The sequence below is a fragment of the Mustela nivalis genome (genome assembly GCF_964662115.1).
Source record: "Mustela nivalis genome assembly, chromosome: 1".
NCBI lineage: Eukaryota > Metazoa > Chordata > Mammalia > Carnivora > Mustelidae > Mustela > Mustela nivalis.
Window position 1 is genome coordinate 155,571,450 of NC_139020.1, and position 18,762 is coordinate 155,590,211.

The 18,762-nt window shown below is 43.0% G+C and overlaps 1 long non-coding RNA gene across 2 annotated transcripts in view; it reads left to right on the plus strand.

Annotated features, from left to right (window-relative positions):
• The window catches only part of LOC309872528, a 30,127-nt gene extending 13,591 nt beyond the window's left edge, over positions 1-16,536 (plus strand). Inside the window, exon 3 of one of the 2 annotated variants that reach the window (XR_014315942.1) lies at positions 14,254-16,536. This is a non-coding gene — a long non-coding RNA (uncharacterized lncRNA). The remainder of the gene's footprint in view (positions 1-14,253) is intronic. The other variant, XR_014315943.1, reaches the window with a different exon arrangement.
• Positions 16,537-18,762: the final 2,226 nt, after the last annotated feature.

Below are 18,762 nucleotides of genomic sequence, written 5' to 3' on the forward strand. Positions count from 1 at the left end.
CCCAGGCGCCCTTTTCCTTGTTTTCTTAAATCCCTCTTTAATGTTTTCGCTCTCTATCTCTGTGGCATGCATTTTGGTTAAGTTCTTAAGTTCTATCTTCTAGTTTTCTAATTCTCTCTTTAGCTGTATTTATCTACTGCTAACCCGTCCTTTGAATTTTTAGTTTTAAAGTTAAAATTTTTTATCTTTAGGAGATCTATTTGGTTTTATTCTAAAGCTGCTTTTCTTTAACTCACATTTTCAAGTTTCCCTACTGGTTTCTTAAAACAATTAAATATATATTATTTTCTCATTTTGATAGTTCCAATATCTGAATTTCTTTAGAACTGATTCTTCCATCAGTTTGTTTCCTGCTAGCCTTTCCTCATGGTGTCTTTTTGCCTTGTATGTTTTGTTTGTTTATTTGTTTTTACTTTTCTTAGGAATTTGTGGGCATTCTTTCAGAACTAGGATAGGAAAGTTTCCTCTAGAGATTTGAGTTTGCTTTTACCTTGCACTAGAATAACTATCTTTCCACAATCACTTTATGTCAAGTTATTATCTGAGGTTTTGTTAATTTGGGGCTTCAAATTCATGTGAAATAATGGGATGTGGTTAAAAAATTATGAGGGAGATAGTTCTTCTCTCTGTTCCACCCTAAGGATTGAAACATTCACTTTCCTGGGAATGTAGGACTGTAGGCAGGTCTGTATTAGATCACTGTTTTACTGTGGATACAGTCTTTTGGGAATCCAGCTTTAGAGCTGTTAATCTCTTAGACTGTCTTGGGCAGATCACGAGTTTCTCTTCTGTCTCTCTGCTCCTCAACTAGAAAAAGTCATACTCAATTTCACAAAGTTTTATAATGCTGTTAAGACTGAAGCTGGCATCGGGGCTCTATTTATATATACTAAATTAGTCCCTGCATGCATATTCCTCTTTTTTCAGATCATGTATTCCTTCAAGAAGGTGGATTTTGTATTTTATTCAACTTTTTTTTTTCCCCTCAAAGTTTCCACTCACCTATTTAACAGAAAGAGACACAGCAAGAGAGAGAATACAAGCTGGGGGAGTGGGAGAGAGATAAGCAGGCTTCCAGCAGAGCAGGGAGCCCAATGCAGGGCCTGATCCCAGGACTCCAGGACCATGACCTGAGCTGAAGGCAGACACTCAATGAGCCACCCAGGTGCCCTTTTATTCAGCATTTTTATTTGTTTTTACTGTGAGAAAAGGGAAATACAAATATGGAATGGGGGACCTGTAATGTTAGCTTGAAATCAGTATCAATGTGGACTCTTGATTTTACATGTGTATGTGCATTTGTGTGTGTGTGTGTGTGTGTGTGTGTGTGTGTGTTTATCTGTCCATTAGATCTGTCCATTAAAAGAGTCTAGAAGCAATAATATCCCATAACACATAGATGCCTAGCATCCAGATTTTGGTTTCTAAATTCCATTCCTCACTGAAAGAACTAGGACTCTTTGAGAAAAATGGCTAATTCCATGTCTGAGGAAGTGAAAGGGTATTTGGAGAACTATTTGCTCCAGAAAGCATTTGTACTCAAATACAAATAGAGACGTGTGAAAAGAACATACGAGACAGCCTGAAGGGGCTCGCGCTGGCCAAATCTGGGAAAATTTGAGCCTCAGGCAGGAATAACAATGGAAATGGAACATAAAATACTGAATAAAACCCCCCATGAATCCATAGTAATACTTTGGATGGAGGGATGGAAGAAGGGAAGTTTGGGAGAAAGGCCCCTTTTATAGAAGAATAAAGGTCACAGATTAAGTTTCCCAGACTGGAGAATAGAGATTTGTATATAGAAAGTTCATGGGGGAAGGCTTCTATGATCAACACTCTGGGCACCTCAGAAAGTAGGACTGGACAGACTGGGGAGGTAATCTGTAAATGTCATCATAGCTGACTAGTACCTGTTTTCTTTTTCTTTTTTAAAAAATTGTATTTATTTATTTGACACACAGAGAGAGAGAGCACAAGCGGGGGGAATGACAGGCAGAGGGAGAAGCAGGGTCCCTGCTGAACAAGGAGCCTGATGTGGGGCTCAATCCCAGATCCTGGGATCATGATCTGAGCTGAAGGCAGATGCTTAACCCACTGAGCAGCCCAGGGGCCCCAACAGCTGCTCTCAATAGGGAGTTCTGGGGTTGGAATGACTCATCAGAGTTGTCCCAAGTTGGGGCAAAGGTCCAGCAGTTGTATTCCCTCCCACTACATTCTTAGAGATGAGAACCATCCTCAAGGAGCAGCAGTAACCTTGGAGAAAGTAGTTTCTTTCCATACAAGGTGATTTTAGGGGAGGGTCTCACCTAAGAGCTTTCAGCAGACAACACCGACCAGCTGGAGGAGTAAGTGCCTGTCCTCAAGGGGGAACCAGGAAGGCATACCACCACATCCACTATGCCAGATGATAAATGTGGAGAAATGACAGAATTTGATAATTATTATTTTGCAAATGTCAATGTATTCATTGGCCTAGGCTAAGATTATCAACTCCTGGACCATCAATGCTAAAAGGATTTGGTGAAAAGTTATGGGGGAACAAAATGTTCTCATGGTTCTGAAATTTCTCCTCACTTTTTAGTTATTTTAATTTAATTACTTTTTAATTATAAAGAAGGAAAAACTACCTTTACAAGAGAGATCTGACAGAGACCACTTTAAGAGATCAAACTTTATCACACCAGTAATGGGACAAACTGACCTTACATGCCTCCTGGTGTGATGTAATGTGAAGTCCACAGCTTCTTCTATCTTGAATTTTTGCCCACCACTCTAACCTTATCTTTTTTTTTTTTTAAGATTTTTTTATTTCTTTGAGAGAGAGAGAGAGAAAGAGCATGAGTTGGGGGAAAGGTAGAGGGGAAGGGAGAAGCAGGCTCCCCTAAGTAGGGAGCCCGACCTTGGGCTTGATCCCAGGACTCCAGGATCATGGCTTGAGCTGAAGGCTGATGTTCAACTGACTGAGCCACCCAGGTGCCCCTATTCTAACCTCATCTAATCATAAAGAAACAATCAGGAAAACCGTGTATGGGATATTCTATAAGACAACAGGCTTGGACTCATCAAAAATGGTGATGTCGTTATGGACAAAAAAGATGGGAAGAATGACTTAGATGAGGGTTTGACAAACTGTAATTTATAGGTCACATCTTGACACACACAACACCCATTTGTTTGCAAAGGACCTTGGCTGCTTCTGAGCTACAAGAACAGAGTTGAGTCATTGAAACAGACACCTATCTGGCCCTTCACAAAAATGTTTACCAACTCCTGCCTTAGATTAACGATGACTAGAAACATGATGATCTATCAAGTGTATAAGGCTGAACCTTGATTGGATCCTGAATATTTTAAAAGACTGTACAAGAAAATCTGGGGAAAACTGGAGAAACTTTGAATATGAACTATATTGTTATTTATCATATGTTAAATTATGTTATTGAATTAATGTTAAGTTTCTTGGGTGTGGTAATGATTTTGTGGTTATGTGGGAGGAGTCCTTCCCCTTTGAAGATATGTGCTGACACAATTAGGAGTTTAATATCAGGATGTCTATAACTTATTCTTCAGTCAAAGAAAATTCTGTGTGTGTGTGTGTGTGTGTGTGTGCGTGCGTGTGTGTTTATAAAGAAACAAATATAGCAGAGTGTTAGAATTGGTAAACCTAGATAAAGATTATATGGCATTTGTTATGGTAACTTGTTTGACTTTTTACCTTTGAGCTTTTTCCAAGTAAAATGTTGGGAGAAGGGTGCTGGGCTCCATTGGTTGAGTGTCTGCCTTAGGTTCAAGTCATGATCCTGGGGTCCTGGGATCGAGTCCCTCATCAGACCCCCGCTCAGCGAGAGTAAGCTTATCTTTTTCTCTCTCCTTCTGCCTCTTCCACTGCTTGTGCTTGTTCTCTCTCTCTCTCTAAATTTATAAATTTAATTTATAAATTAATAAATTTATAAATTTATTAATTAATAAAATCTTTTTAAAAAGCTGGGAGAGAAAGTGAAAGAAAACTTTCTTAATTCTTAATTCTTAATCTGGTTAAATATCCAGAAGTCAGTTTTCAGACTTAAAGTGATTCATTTATTTTTCTCAGAATGTAAAGTTGAAAAAATTTAAAGGGACAGTTCTCAGGCTTTGGAGGCTGCCCTGCGGTTGGATAACAATCAGGCCAGGGGCTGTGGAAGAGAGAGGGAAAAGAATAAAAAAAAGGGTGGGGGCATTGAAGTCCAAGGAGCAGGGAGAGTGGGGAGAAGGAAAGTGGGCCCAGAAGGATAGAAGTTGGGGACATTTCTGCAGATCTGACCCAGGTCCACTCTAAGTCCTCTGACCAGAACCAAGCAAATGCGTATATTCTCATGATAGCAGGTGCGAGAAGGCACCAGCCGACCTTTCTCAGACCTCTGGCTGTGGGGGTATTATGGACCACTGTGCTTTGAGGTGGCACCCAGCACCAGGGCATCTCTTCCCAGGAAACACGGGGCTCCTCTGGCAGTGACTTTGGCTCCATGACACCCAGTGGCCTTGCCCCAACTATCCCTCTGTCCAGCAGGGGACATAGTTACCTGATGATCTGAAAGCTGTCCAAGCTCCCCATGCTTCCCAATTTCCTCACAGGTCCTTGTGTATCTCATCCCTTCCCAGCCTGGCTCTGCCTCTCTGAGGGCCTGAAGTAGCAGAAACCCTAACTCTAGGCAATAGTGTTAGGTTTATTTGCCATCTGGGAACACCAGGGCACATAGAGCTACAGTGAATTGCCTCAAGTTCTGCAGCCAGTATGAGGCCACACTGAGACTTGAACCCACCTGCGTACCCACCATCTGCTCTCAGTTACCCTTTCACACAGGGGATGATAGAGTCTGAGGCAAGTTCAGAGGCGAACCCGCTGTCATGTAGCTACTGTGGCCCAGATGCCCCAGAGTATGTATTAATCCAGTAAACATCAGCTCTCAGCAGTCTGGGGTCTTGCATTCCCTTGGGTGGGGATGACATCTCCCTGTGCCTTCCTGGAGTCACAGGGGCAGCTCACGGGTGTTAGGGTCTAGGGTCAAGTCTGTGCTCTTGGATGGCATCCCCCATGTTTCACCAGACACCAGCCATCCCCTGCCTGGCATCCATGTCTCCTGGGAAGCTGTACGCAGGATACCTTGGAGATTCTGAGTATCTGCGGGCTTGCTGGCTTCCATGTGCATCTGGGGAAACTGTCTTGCTCCTCAAAGGGTCTCTGTCAAGGTCCCAGAAAGGGCTGGGGCCACATGCCTCCTGCTTCTCCTTTTGCATCACCAGGCCCACAGAAGCAGGTACTCACCAGTCACCCCCCAAAAGACTGTATCCTGCTCACCAGGGAACAGTGCATGTCTGGGTTCTGGGAGGGCTTGGACGGCCCATTCTGTCCCAGCAGAGGTTCAGACTTGCATCTGCCTTGGTATATGAAAGCCCTGCTCTTCTAGGAATCAGTGCTGGAAAGACCTGGAAGACAGGGAAGTAACAGTAGCTAGTATACAAAATGATGATTTGGATATGGGGATAGCAATGCACATAAACAAGGAGAGAGAAGAAGACAGAAGGGAGGGTACATCTCCAAAGACGTCAAGTCCCCACCCAGAGCAGGTCCTTCAGATGGCAGCAGGCCCAAGGGATGTTTGCTTGGCTTGTCTGGACTTTGAGGGCTGCTGGGTGGGTTTGCCTGCATGTCAGCCAGAAGTTCTGAGACCCCAGGATCACTGCTCTCTTCATCCATCGCTGACCTTCTCAGCTCGCTCGAGGTTGGGTTTTTATGGGGCTGCTTTCTTCCTCTTCTGCAGACAGAAAATCCACACTTCCAAGTTATAAAGCCACTGCCACTGCCCTGTACCAACTTGCCTTACTTTCTGGCTTGTGTGTGTGTGTGCATGTGCACGCATGACTAGGTGTGTGCGCATGCGTGTGTGTTGTATCTGGGGCTCTCTCTCTGCCCCACTCACTCCTGGCTGCACAGCCCCCAGGACAGGAAGAGTGCTGGTGGGTCTTTTAAAGAGCTGACACAGAGAAAAGTTTGCCCCACAAAGGCAAACCCTGTGTCCTCTCTCAGGCGGTGGCCTCTCACTGCAGTGGCCTGAGGAGGAGTGGCCGTGAGGTCTGGACTGGGCTGTAGGAAGCTAGAGCAAGAGATTGTGCTTTGCAGGAGGTCAGTGGGCAGTGCTGGGAAGGGGAGGCCAGCCTCATGGGCCCCAGAGGTAGTGCATCTGGCAGATGAGGGAGCTGTGAGTGACAGCAGGGAGGGGCTGTTTGGCAGAGGGTCCAGGAGTATGGGACAGTGGTGAGCAGGCCACTCTCAGGGCTGGCTGTGGAGGGGGAGAGGGGCAGGACCCAAGGGGTCCCTTCAGCCCCCTGTGTCTGGTGACTGTGTGGTTCCTCCTCCTCCTGTGCTGTGAGACCACACTTAGCACACCAGCCTCTTCCTCACCAGGCTGAAAAATTTCCCATCTAGCTGGTTTCTAAGTCTGCCACCACAGTACCCACATTACCTAACACCTCTGCCTACCACCTTCCTCCTCTGACCTTGGACAACCCCCCCCCCCCCACTGAGGCTCTGCCACCCTGGGGTAGGGGCACACACTGTACATCTTTTCTCTCATTCCCTCTCTCCAGATCCATGCCATTTGGAATGTGTGCCAGGCCCTATAGGGCAGGAAAAGTCAGGGGATTTTCACCTAATATTTTTCTGGTTACCTTTCAAACACTTAAATTTCTCAGGCAATGGTAAAAAGGGAAGTTTCTGTTTTTCTTTCTGTCTAGAATCTAAGAAGATTCCTTGGGCAGGAGGAGGACGTTGGGAATGTATAGACATTGGTCCCAAAGAGCAAGGCACAGTCCTTGCCTCGTGGCAGAGGCCTGGACATGCTGCAGGGTCTTTAATCGTCTGGAGGCCTGGGGACAAAAGGGATCTGTGCCCTGCTTCCTGGTCAGAGGCCTGGAAAGGAGCAGACCCCTAAACAGGGAATGGATCTAGGCAGATAGGGCCATAACCAGCATAACCCGTACTGGGTTGTGGTGCAGGACAGGGAATTCTGGGCCCATGGGTGGCATAGACAAGTGAGGACAGAAGGTGGATGGGAAGACCAAGGCAGACCAGAAGGGGAGCCGGTCTACTTGCATGGCTCAGTGGCTGGTGTGTAGAGGGAAAGGTGGCTGTCTGGTGGGCACGTGCATGGAGAGAAGGTATGAAGGCAAGGACAACTACTGGGTAGTATTGCAAGCAGCTGCAAGCAGCAGAAAATCCAGCTCCTGGTGGCGTCGACAGCTTTATGACTTCCACACTAGGGCAGCCCAAGTGCATACAGCACTGTCAGTGTCACGCAGGCCACCGGCACCTCACCCCTTCCTTCTTTATCATCCTTTTTCTCTGAAAAAGAAGGAGCAAGCTGTGGGTTTTGATTTAGGAAATAAATTTAGTTCACACAAATGATACACCCTTAAAAAATGAATTAGGATTATAGAAGTACATTCTTCTTTGGTTATATTTAAATATAGTTCACAAATATGAGCGAGCTAACTATAGCTACTTCTGTAACTTCAAGTTGCCTTCTACTCAGCCAAATGGCAACATTGTAGCAGTGGAAAAAGTCACTATTTCCCCTCTTCTCCACCCTCCCACCACCTGCCCAGCTTTATTGAGATATGATTTACATGTAACATTGTATACATTTAGGATGTACAGCCTGGGGGTGCTTGGGTGGCTCAGTGGGTTAAGTGTCTGCCTTTGGCTCAAGTTATGATCTCAGGGTCTTGGGACTGAGCCCCTCATCAGGCTCCCTGTTCAGCTGGGAATCTGCTTCTCTCTCCCTCTGGCACACCCCCCTTTCTGCTCGCTCTCCCTCCCTTCTCTTCTCTCTCAAATAAATAAAAAAGATCTTTATATTGGGGAAAAAAGAATGTACAACTAGATGATTTGACACACATAGATATTGCAAATTGATTACCACAAGTACCCATCACCGTACTTATCTTGCTTTGTGTTTGGTGAGAAATGTTTAAGATCTCCTTTCTTGGCAAAGTCCAAGTATTGTTAACTGTCATCACCATACTGCAATTAGATCCTCAGAACTTACTAGTCTTACAGCTAGAAGTTCATATTCTTTCACTAATGTCTCTCCATTCCCCCTGCCATCAGCCACTGACAATCCCCATTCCACTCTGTTTCTATGAATTTGGCTTTTTTAGACTTTACATATAAGCGAGATCATACAATATTGGTCTTTGTGTGTCTCATTAATTTTTTAAACATGATGACCTCGAGTTTTGTTCATATCATCTCACGTGTCAGGATTTTCTTCTTTTTTATTGTTGAATAATATGCCATTGAATATATATATCACATCTTTTCTTATCCATTCACCCATCAATGGACACCTAGTTTGTTTCCATATCTTGGCTGTTGTGAGTAATGAAATGAACGTGAAGGTGCAGATATCTGTTGAAAATAATAATTTTATTTCCTTCAGGTAAATGATCAGAAATGGGATTGCTGGGTCATATGGTAGTTCTTTTTAAAATTTTTTTGTGGATCGCTTCTTGGCCCTTTGGCTAAGATCAAGTGTAAAATTTTTTTTTGTGGAACCTCCATACTGTTTTCCATAGTGGCTGCACCAGTCTCTTATCTTTTGATACTAGCTGTTCAAACAGGTGTGATTTGGCATCTTGTAGTGGTTTTGATTTGCATTTCCTCAATGATGGGTGATGTTGAACAACCTTTCATGTTTCTGTTGGTCATCTGTATGTCTTCTTTGGAAAAAAGTCTATTTGGGTCTTTTGTCCATTTTCTGCTTGGATTATCACTATTTTTTAAAAAAGATTTTATTCATTTATTTGACAGATCACAAGTAGGCAGAGAAGCAGGCAGAGAGAGAGGAGGAAGCAGGCTCCCTGCTGACCAGACAGCCCGATGCAGGGCTGGATTCCAGGACCCTGAGATTATGACCTGAGCCAAAGGCAGAGACTTTAACCCACTGAGCCACCCAGGCGCCCCTATTTTTTTTTTTTTTTTGCTCCATTTATTTTACCCCTGTAAATCTTTACTACTTTATCAACATCTTGCACATTCTAAATAGCAGCTGCTGAATGTACCCAGCATATGTCAGTAAACACAGAAGTCATGTATTTCCAAGGGTCAACTTGTGCTAACTACAGAGCAGAATAACACCTCTTGCATTTCTCCCTGAATATTCTGGTAAGCAAAACTGTGTTCATGAAAATACATGCAAAACTTCAGGTCCTGCCTGAGACCCGTGGTGGGTCCAAACCTGAATATGCAGCTCTAGGACTTTGGGATACCACCAAAGGTTCCTTGGGATACCTGTGGACACGAGGTCTCATGCTACATATTCTCACTCCCACTCTGTTCTCATGGAGGGAAGAGAACCGAGATGCCCATGGGAAGGGTCCTAAATACTGGAATTAAGGCCAGTAGGGCTTGAGGTAAAAGCAGCTCAACTGTGCCATCTGGGGCAGCTGACAGAGGAAATTAGTTGTGAGTCTGTGTTAGTCCCTGCCTTGGGCTAGACACTGGTGCAGCTGCTTGCATAGTGATCTCTCATTTTCTCCTGTGTATATAGGCACCAACACCCCATTGTTCTGATGAGTTAAACACAGTCAGAGCAGGGATGCTTAACCTTCAAGTCCAGGCTCATTAGGAAGGGTGAGGGTAGATCTTCAGGGAAAAGACTGTAGCAAGATGGCCCTGGGCTCTTTCTGGTCTCACAGAAGGCTCTGCAGAGCAGAAGTGCTGGTCTCAGAGGTGGTACATCTGTAATATTTGGAAAGAAGAGGGAGTCTGTGGGGCAGGCATTCCCTTAGGCCTGCGAGTAGACAAAGGTTATCAGGGTAAGTGGAATAGAACGTCCTGAGAGACTAAGGTTAATTACCTGGGTCCTTACATCTCCTAGGGTTGCTCTGACATTACATTTAGGGTCTCCACACAGTGCTTTTATTGTCCTCTGTGGCCAGTAAAGGTACAGATTTCAGATATTGTCTCAACTCTACACTATTGCCATTGCACTATCCCTAGACTGAGCATTTTCAAATATCCCTCCTTCTGTAAGGTTCTGCTGCCATTTTACTGGTTTATGTCTCTTCAAGTAAAATACCTGGATGCCTTAAAGTGTGACAAACTGACTGTGATAAACACTCCAAAGAATGGGCATCAGCATTCCATGGCCATTATTCCCCAGACTGTGTATCTGCCTGTGCTTTGAGTAATGATGAATTAATGCAGTATGATTTCTGCTACCTCTGATTAACTGAGATCATGACCATGATAACCAGGTTGTAGCTAAAGAGTCATTTTCTTGACTCAGGTTTGAAAGGAATCTGGCTAGCAGCCTCTGGGACAGCTCCTTGCAATATTTCATTAAAATGCTAATGAACACATAGGACAAACTGGAAATGCCAAGTAATGCCATGGATGAAGACTAAACACAACCTTGACAGAATAGGGGAGAAATCTGCATTGACTATAAGGCAGGGTCAATTGAAAAGAGAAACTACTGTGACTTTTGCCTTATGAAACAAAAAAATAGTGAATGACATCAGGTAACAACATTTGTAATATATATGAAAGACAAAAGATAATTCTGTTTCCACTGTAACAAGCTCTTAAAATTCAATTTTTATGGACAGAAAAGCGGGAGAATGAAACTGGACCACTTTCTTATACCACATACAAAAATAAACTCAAAATGGATGAAGGACCTAAATGTGAGACAGGAAGCCATCAAAATCCTAGACACAAACACAGGCGGCAATCTCCTTGACCTTGGCCACAGCAGCTTCTTGCTAGACTTCTCTCTGAAGGCAAGGGAAACAAAAGTAAAAATTAACTATTGAGACTTTATCAGGATAAAAGCCTTCTGCACAGCAAAGGAAAATAATCAACAAAACTAAAAGGCAATCTATGGGATGGGAGAAGATATTTGCAAATGACATATCAGATAAAGGGCTAGTATCCAAGATCTATAAAGAACTTATCAAACTCAACACTCAAAGAACAAATACTCCAACCAAGAAATGGGCAAAAGACATGAACAGACACTTTTGCTAAAAGACATCCAGATGGCCAACAGACACATGAAAAAATGCTCAATATCACTCAGCATCAGGGAACTACAAATTAAAACCACAATAAGATATCACTTAGGCAGCTGCCTTTGGCTCAGGTCATGATCCTGGTGTCCTGGGATCGAGTCCCACATCGGGCTTCTTACTCCGCAAGGAGCCTGCTTCTCCCTTTGACTCTGCCTGCCACTCTGTCTGCCTGTGCTCGCTCTCACTCTCTCTCTTTCTCTGACACAATAAATAAATAAAACCTTAAAAAAAAAGATATCACTTCACACCCATCAGAATGGCTAAAATGAACAACACAGGAAACAACAAATGTTGGCGAGGATGCAGAGAAAGGGGAACCCTCCTACACTGTTGGTGGGGATGCAAGTTGGTGCAGCCACTCTGGAAATCAATATGGAGGTTCCGCAAAAAGTTAAAAATAGAGCTATCTTACAACCCAGCAATTGCACTACTAAGTGTTTATCCAAATGATTCAAAAATAGTGATTCAAAGGGGCACATGCATCCCCCAATGTTTATAGCAGCAATAGCCAAAATATGGAAAGAGCCCAGTTGTCTTTTGAAAGATGGTGGATAAAGAAGATTTGGTGTATATATACAATGGAATATTACTCAGCAATCAAAAAAATGAAATCTTGTCATTTGCAATGACATGAATGGAACTAGAGGGTATTATGCTAAGTGACCTAAGTCATTCAGGGAAAGACCAACTATCTGATTTCCCTCATATGTGGACTTTAAGGAAACAAACAGATGAATATAGGGAAAGGGAAGGAAAAATAAGATAAAAACAGAGAGGGAGGTAAACCATAAGATATTCTTAATCATAGGAAATAAACTGTGGGTTGCTGGAGGGGAGGTGGTTGGCAGGATCTGGTAACTTGTTATGGGTGTTAAGGAAGACACATGAGTACTGGGTGTTATGTACAACTGATGAATCACTGAACTCTACCCCTGAAACTAATAATACATTGTATGTTAACTAAATTGAATTTAAATTAAAAAAGTTAAAAATCAGTGTTAAAATGTCAAACATACCAATAAGCATGTGCAAAAGCCACCAAGAGACAATTCACACAAAAACATAAATTAATTCCCTCAGTAAATGTTTGTTGAGTTCCTACTATGTGTCAGACACCATTTGAGGGACTGTGGATCTGGTCTTTCCATGCTAATGTGGAAGAGAAATCAGAAATAGGCAAATAATCTAATAATGTCAGGTAGAGATAAGGGTAAGAAAACAAATAAAGGTGGGGATAGAGATAGGGAGTGAGGATGGTGGGGAGGGGTTATATTTTAGACAGGGAGATTTGTAAAGGCCTATCTGCAGAGGTGACACTGAAGCAGAGACTGAGTGAAGATAGGTTGTGAGCCATGCACAGATCTGGTAAAAGATACTCCACACAACTCCCAAGAAAAGAAGTTCCCAGAGAAAGGGGCAAGTACAAATGGCCTGTGGTAGAGAAGAACTCAGCCTGTTTTAAGAGCTCAGGGGCCAGAGTGACTAAACAGAGATGGGAGGAAAGTTTGGGATGTGAGACTAGAAATTAGGCTAGGCCTGGATCCCAGCAGAGGGTTGGGTTCATCCTAAGGGAGGAGGTAGCTTCTGGGTGACCCCGAGGAGAGAAGTGACATGATCTGAATGGAGCATGAAGAGCCCCCCCAGGGCTGGGGCAGTGAAGGGACTGTAGAGTGAGAGCAGAGAAAGGGGAGCCTGTGGAGTGTTCTAAGGGAGAGACAGATAAACCAGATAGCAGAGCAGTGCTGGACGTTCTTGAGAAGCCATCTGATACATGATTGATTTGGAAAAAAAGTGCTGGCTGGAATAGGGTGGAGTGTTGGAAATGGAAGAGGGCAAGAGGGGCATCCAGGAGAACTCTAAGGTTATTGACCAGAACAACTAGAAGAATGGACTTGTCATTTATGGAGACAGTGAAGACTGTAGGGTTCTGTGATAAGGGCCAGGAGATGCTTATTGTCTATCCAAGGGAAGTGGGTAAGGAATTGACTATAATTTCTGGACTTTAGAGAAGTATGGGATGGAGAAAATTGTTTGGATGTTGTCAGTGCAGAGAGATGGTGTTTACAGATTTGCAGCTGGCTGATCCCTCCAGGGGAGTGAGTGTAGATAGAAGAAGTCTGAGGATGTACCTCAAAGCCCTCGTTGCTTAGAGGTCAGGGAGGCAGAAAGGAACCAGAGAAGACTGGGAGGGTGGCCAATGATGGGGTCAGAGAAGCAGGAGGGAGAGTAGTATCTCCAGGGCCAAATGGAAAAGGTGCTTCAGCAAGGAGAGAGAGATAAACTTTGTCAAATTCTGCTGTTGTGTGGGTGAGGTGGGCCTGATTGTGGACCCTCTGATCTAGCCACTTGGAAAGCATCTGTGACTTTGCTAAAGGTGTCTGGGGAAGTGTTGAGGAGCCAGAGCAAGAGAGAATGGGGGCCAAGGGACTAGAGATGCCTTTTGGATGTCTCCAGATGGAGAAGGGAAAGCAAGTATCACTGGCGGGGGTATGGAGTTCAGAGGAGGTTCTAAAAATGAGAGGCACTCTGGTCTGCTCATGTGCTAACTGGGAATTCTTCAGCAGAGAGGGGAGGAATGCAGGAACGCAATTCTTGGGGAGGTAAGATGGGGTGAATCTAGTGCATAACTGGAGGGTTTGGCTTTAGATAAGAGCGAAGAAAATCCTCCCACTGAACCTGGAGAGAAGGAAGAGCAAGTGGGAACAGCTGCAGGTAGGTAGATGTGATTTGGGAAGCCTGTAGAACTCTTTTCCAGTTCCTTCTATTTCTCAATGAAACAAGATGCCTTGAAATGGGCACTTATCCCTTATCAATAAAAGTGTAAATTAGCCATTTGGTATTGGGCTTCCCAGCTTGGCAGCTAGGCATCCTCTTGTCCCCAAACATGGCTACCTGGATACACCAGGGCTACCCAGTTGGCACAAATGGGAGTTCCCTGGCTCATTGGAGCCATCATACCTGTCAGCAGAAGCCCAAGATATAGGATGTCCATAAGCCATTGTGGTTTGGATTTGTAATAAATTCACTTCCATGTAAGGTATAAACAATTTGTGAAATACATACTGAAGAGAATTTACTAGAGATTCAGATAAAGTTCCCTGTGCTTTATTTTTTTCCTTTCTCTCATTTTTGTAGGTAACAAGCTCCCCATGACACTGAGATGACTCTATCCAAGTGTATCCAAAATGATAGTGGATATCAAAACCAACACCAAAGAAATACAAACAATTATAAGAACATATTATGAGCAACTATACGCCAGCAAATTTGACAATCTGGAAGAAAGGGATGCACTCCTAGAGATGTAAAAACTACCAAAACTGAACCAGGAAGACATAGAAAACCTGAACAGACCCATAACCAGTAAGGAGATTGAAGCAGTTATCAAAAATCTCCCAACAAACAAGAGCCCAAGACCAGATGGCTTCCCAGGGGAATTCAACCAAACATTTAAAGAAGAATTAATACCTATTCTTCTGAAACTGTTCCAAAAAGTAGAAATGGAAGGAAAACTTCCAAACTCATTTTATGAGGCCAGCATTACCTTGATCCCAAAACTAGACAAACACCCAACAAATAGGAGAATTACAGACCAATATCCTTGATGAGCACAGATGCAAAAATTCTCACCAAAATACTAACCAATAGGATCCAACAGTACATTAAAAGGATTACTCACCATGACCAAGTGGGATTTATTCCTGGGCTGAAAGGTTGGTTCAACATCCACAAATCAATCATTATGATACTATACATTAATAAAAGAAAGAACAAGAACCATACGATACTCTCAATAGATGCTGAAAAAGCATTTGACAAAGTACAGCATCCTTTCTTGATCAAAACTCTTAAAAGTGTAGGGATAGAGGGTACATACCTCAATATCATCAAAACCAGCTGTGAAAAACCCACAGCGAGTATCATTCTCATTGGGCAAAAACTGAGAGCTTTTCCTCTAGGGTCAGGAACATGGCAGGGATGTCCAATATCACCACTGCTATTCAACATAGTACTAGAAGTCCTAGCCTCAGCAATCAGACAACAAAAAGAAATAAAATGCATTTGAATTGGCAAAGAAGAAGTCAAATTCTCCCTTTTTGCAAATGATATGATACTTTATGTGGAAAACCCAAGAGACTCCACTCCAAAACTGCTAGAAGTCATACAGGAATTCAGTAAAGTGTCAGGATATAAAATCAATGCACAGCAATATGTTGCATTTCTATACACCAGCAGCAAGATAGAAGAAAGAGAAATTAAGGAGTCAATGCCATTTACTATTGCACCCAAAACCATAAGATACCTAGGAATAAACCTAACCAAAGAGACAAAGAATATGTATTCAGAAAGCTATAAAGTACTCATGAAAGAAATTGAGGATGACACAAAGAAATGGAAAAATGTTCAACGCTCATGGATTAAAAGAACAAATATTATGAAAATGTCTATGCTAACTAAAGCAATCTATACATTTAATGAAATCCCTATCAAAATACCATCAATTTTTTAAAGAAGTGGAACAAATAATCCTAAAATTGGTATGGAACCAGAAAAGACCCCAAATAGCCAGAGAAATGGTTGAAAAAGAAAACCAAAGTTGGTAGCACCATAATTCCAGACTTCAAGCTCTATTACAAAGCTGTAATCATCAATACAGTATGGCATTGGCACAAAAACAGACACATAGATGGATGGAACAGAACAGAGTGCCCAGGAATGGAACCTCAACTCTATGGTCAACTGATCTTCAACAAAGCAGGAAAGAATGTCCAATGGGAAAAAGACAGTCTCTTCAACAAATGGTATTGGGAAAATTGGACAGCCACATGCAAAAGAAGGAAACTGGACCATTTCCTTACACCACACACAAAAATAGACTCAAAATGGATGAAAGACCTCAATGTGAGAAAGGAATCCATCAAAATCCTTGAGGAGAACATAGGCAGCAACCTCTTCGACGTCAGCTGCAGCAAGTTCTTCCTAGAAACATCACCAAAGGCAAGGGAAGCAAGGGCACAAATGAACTATTGGGACTTCATCAAGATCAAAAGCTTTTGCACAGCAAAGGAAGCAGTCAGCAAAATCAACTAACAAAATGGGAGAAGATATTCACAAATGACATATTAGATAAAGAAATTATCTAAAGAAATTATCAAACTCAACACCCAAGGAACAAATAATCCAATCAAGAAATGGGCAGAGGGTGTACCTGGGTGGCTCAGTGGGTTAAGCCTCTGCCTTTGGCTCAGGTCATCATCTCAGGATCCTGGGACTGAGCCCTGCATCAGTCTCTCTGCTCTCAGCAGGGAGCGTACTTCCCCCCCTCTCTCTGCTTGCCTCTCTGCCTACTTGTGATCTCTCTCTCTCTCTGTGTCAAATAAATAAATAAATAAATAAATAAAATCTTTAAAAAAATGGGCAGAGGACATGAACAGACATTTTTGCAAAGAAGACATCCAGATGGCCAACAGACATATGAAAAAGTACTCCACATCACTCAGCATCAGGGAAATACAAATCAAAACCACAATGAGAAATCACCTCATGCCAGTCAGAATGGCTAAAATTAACAAGTCAGGAAACGACAGATGTTGGAGAGGATGCAGAGAAAGGGGAACCCTCCTACACTGTTGGTGGGAATGCAAGCTGGTACAGGCACTCTGGAAAACCGCATGGAGGTTCCTCAAAGAGTTGAAAATAGAGCTACCCTATGACCCAGCAGTTGCACTACTGGGTATTTACCCTAAAGATACAAATGTAGTGATCCGAAGGGGCATGTGCACCTGAATGTTTATAGCAGCAATGTCCACAATAGCCAAACTATGGAAAGAATCTAGACAACCATCAACAGATGAATAGATAATGAAGATATGATACACACACACACACACACACACACACACACACACACACACAATGGAATACTATGCAGCCATCAAAAGAAATGAAATGTTGCCATTTGCAATGACATGGAAGGAACTAGAGGGTATTATGCTAAGCAAAATAAGTCAATCAGAGAAAGACAATTATCATATGATCTCGCTGATATGGGGAATTTGAGAGTCAGAGTGGGGGGTTTGGGGGGTAGGGAAGGAAAAAATGAAACAGGATGGGATCGAGAGGGAGACAAACCATAAGAGACCCTTAATCTCACGAAACAAACTGAGGGTTGCTGGGGCGGGGTATGGAGAGGGTGGTTGGGTTATGGACATTGGGGAGGGTATGTGATATGGTGAGTGCTGTGAAGTGTGTCAGCCTGACGATTCACAGACCTGTACCCAATAAAAATAATTAATTAAAAAAAAGAGAAAACTGGATTTAGGTTGTAAATGGCAAGAAGTTATTTAAACTGAAATAATGATTACAAAAAAAAGAAACATAAATTAAAATTTATTTTTGTTTCTACCTCAGTAAATGAGGAAATATGGAGGAAAAGCGTAATTTTCCTGCTGAACATGTTTTGTGGTTTCTAGAGCTGTCTAGGGTGTGTCTGTGGAGGAACTGTGGCTGTTGCCTAATAACATGTCTTATTCAACAGAAATGGAAACATAGTGCCTGTATCCTTGATAAAACAAATTGGCCCTCCTATGGATGGAGAGTGTCTTGAAGGGAAACCATATATTCCTAAATTTGCTAAGAACTATGTTTGTCACTTGCTATCAGATAGTACCACTTTGGGGTAGCCCACCATGGGGTTGCCAGCGTAGCTATATTACAACTCATGTTGAAACTGGTTTGGTCCTCATGGGCCAGGGAAGTGGGTGTGGATGGAGAAGAAAATTCACTTCTGGTTGGGACAGACTACCCTAATTTTGAGGGCACTAATGAGGCATCAACTCGGGGCCAGGTATACCCAAGGTGGACTTCTCAGTCTAGTTGCCATATTCCCATGAATAGTTGGTGGCTTTGTGGGACCAGAGGTCAATTATCTCCTCAGGGATAGACTCACACAGAGAGAGAGACAATGGAAAGCCCACCAGACCTTGTATACTCTCCAGATACAGTGGATTATAGAGGTAGTAGCTCTTCCCACCAATTCAAGGAGTGTATGCTCCACCTTTCTTGGTGATGACATCCTTGCAAAGACGACTTCTCCCTCAGATGGTCATTTGATGAGCATAAATAAGCCTAATGTGTGTACGATTATCTGGAAGGGGCTGGGCATTTCCTCCAGGGTGGCCATCCTTGGACAGTGGCCCTTCTCAACTAAGACTCTGCCTACCAACTCAGATCCTATTGATAGATTTCCCTCTGGGAATCCTGGTATCCTTGCTGATGAGTGTCTGTTTACCACCTTCATTAGAGATACTGATATCACAGAAGAGCTATTGCCAAAAGCTGCCCCACCCAGGCTGCCATCTGTCATTGTGAGTGGACTGATTCTGTTAAACTTGGCATTCTGAAGGGCAGACCTCCCCTCCCAGATCTGCAGACCTTCCTTCTGGATATTTTTTTTCCTGCTCACCTGTGTTCTCTGCTCTCAGAGGCAGGGGTTGGTCTGATTTTTTCCCAGTTTTACTGAGATATAATTGATATATGATATTGCATAAGTTTAAGGTGTACAACGTAGTGATTTTATATATGTATATGTTACAAAATGATTACCACAATAAAGTTAGTTTAGACATTTATCACCTTACATAG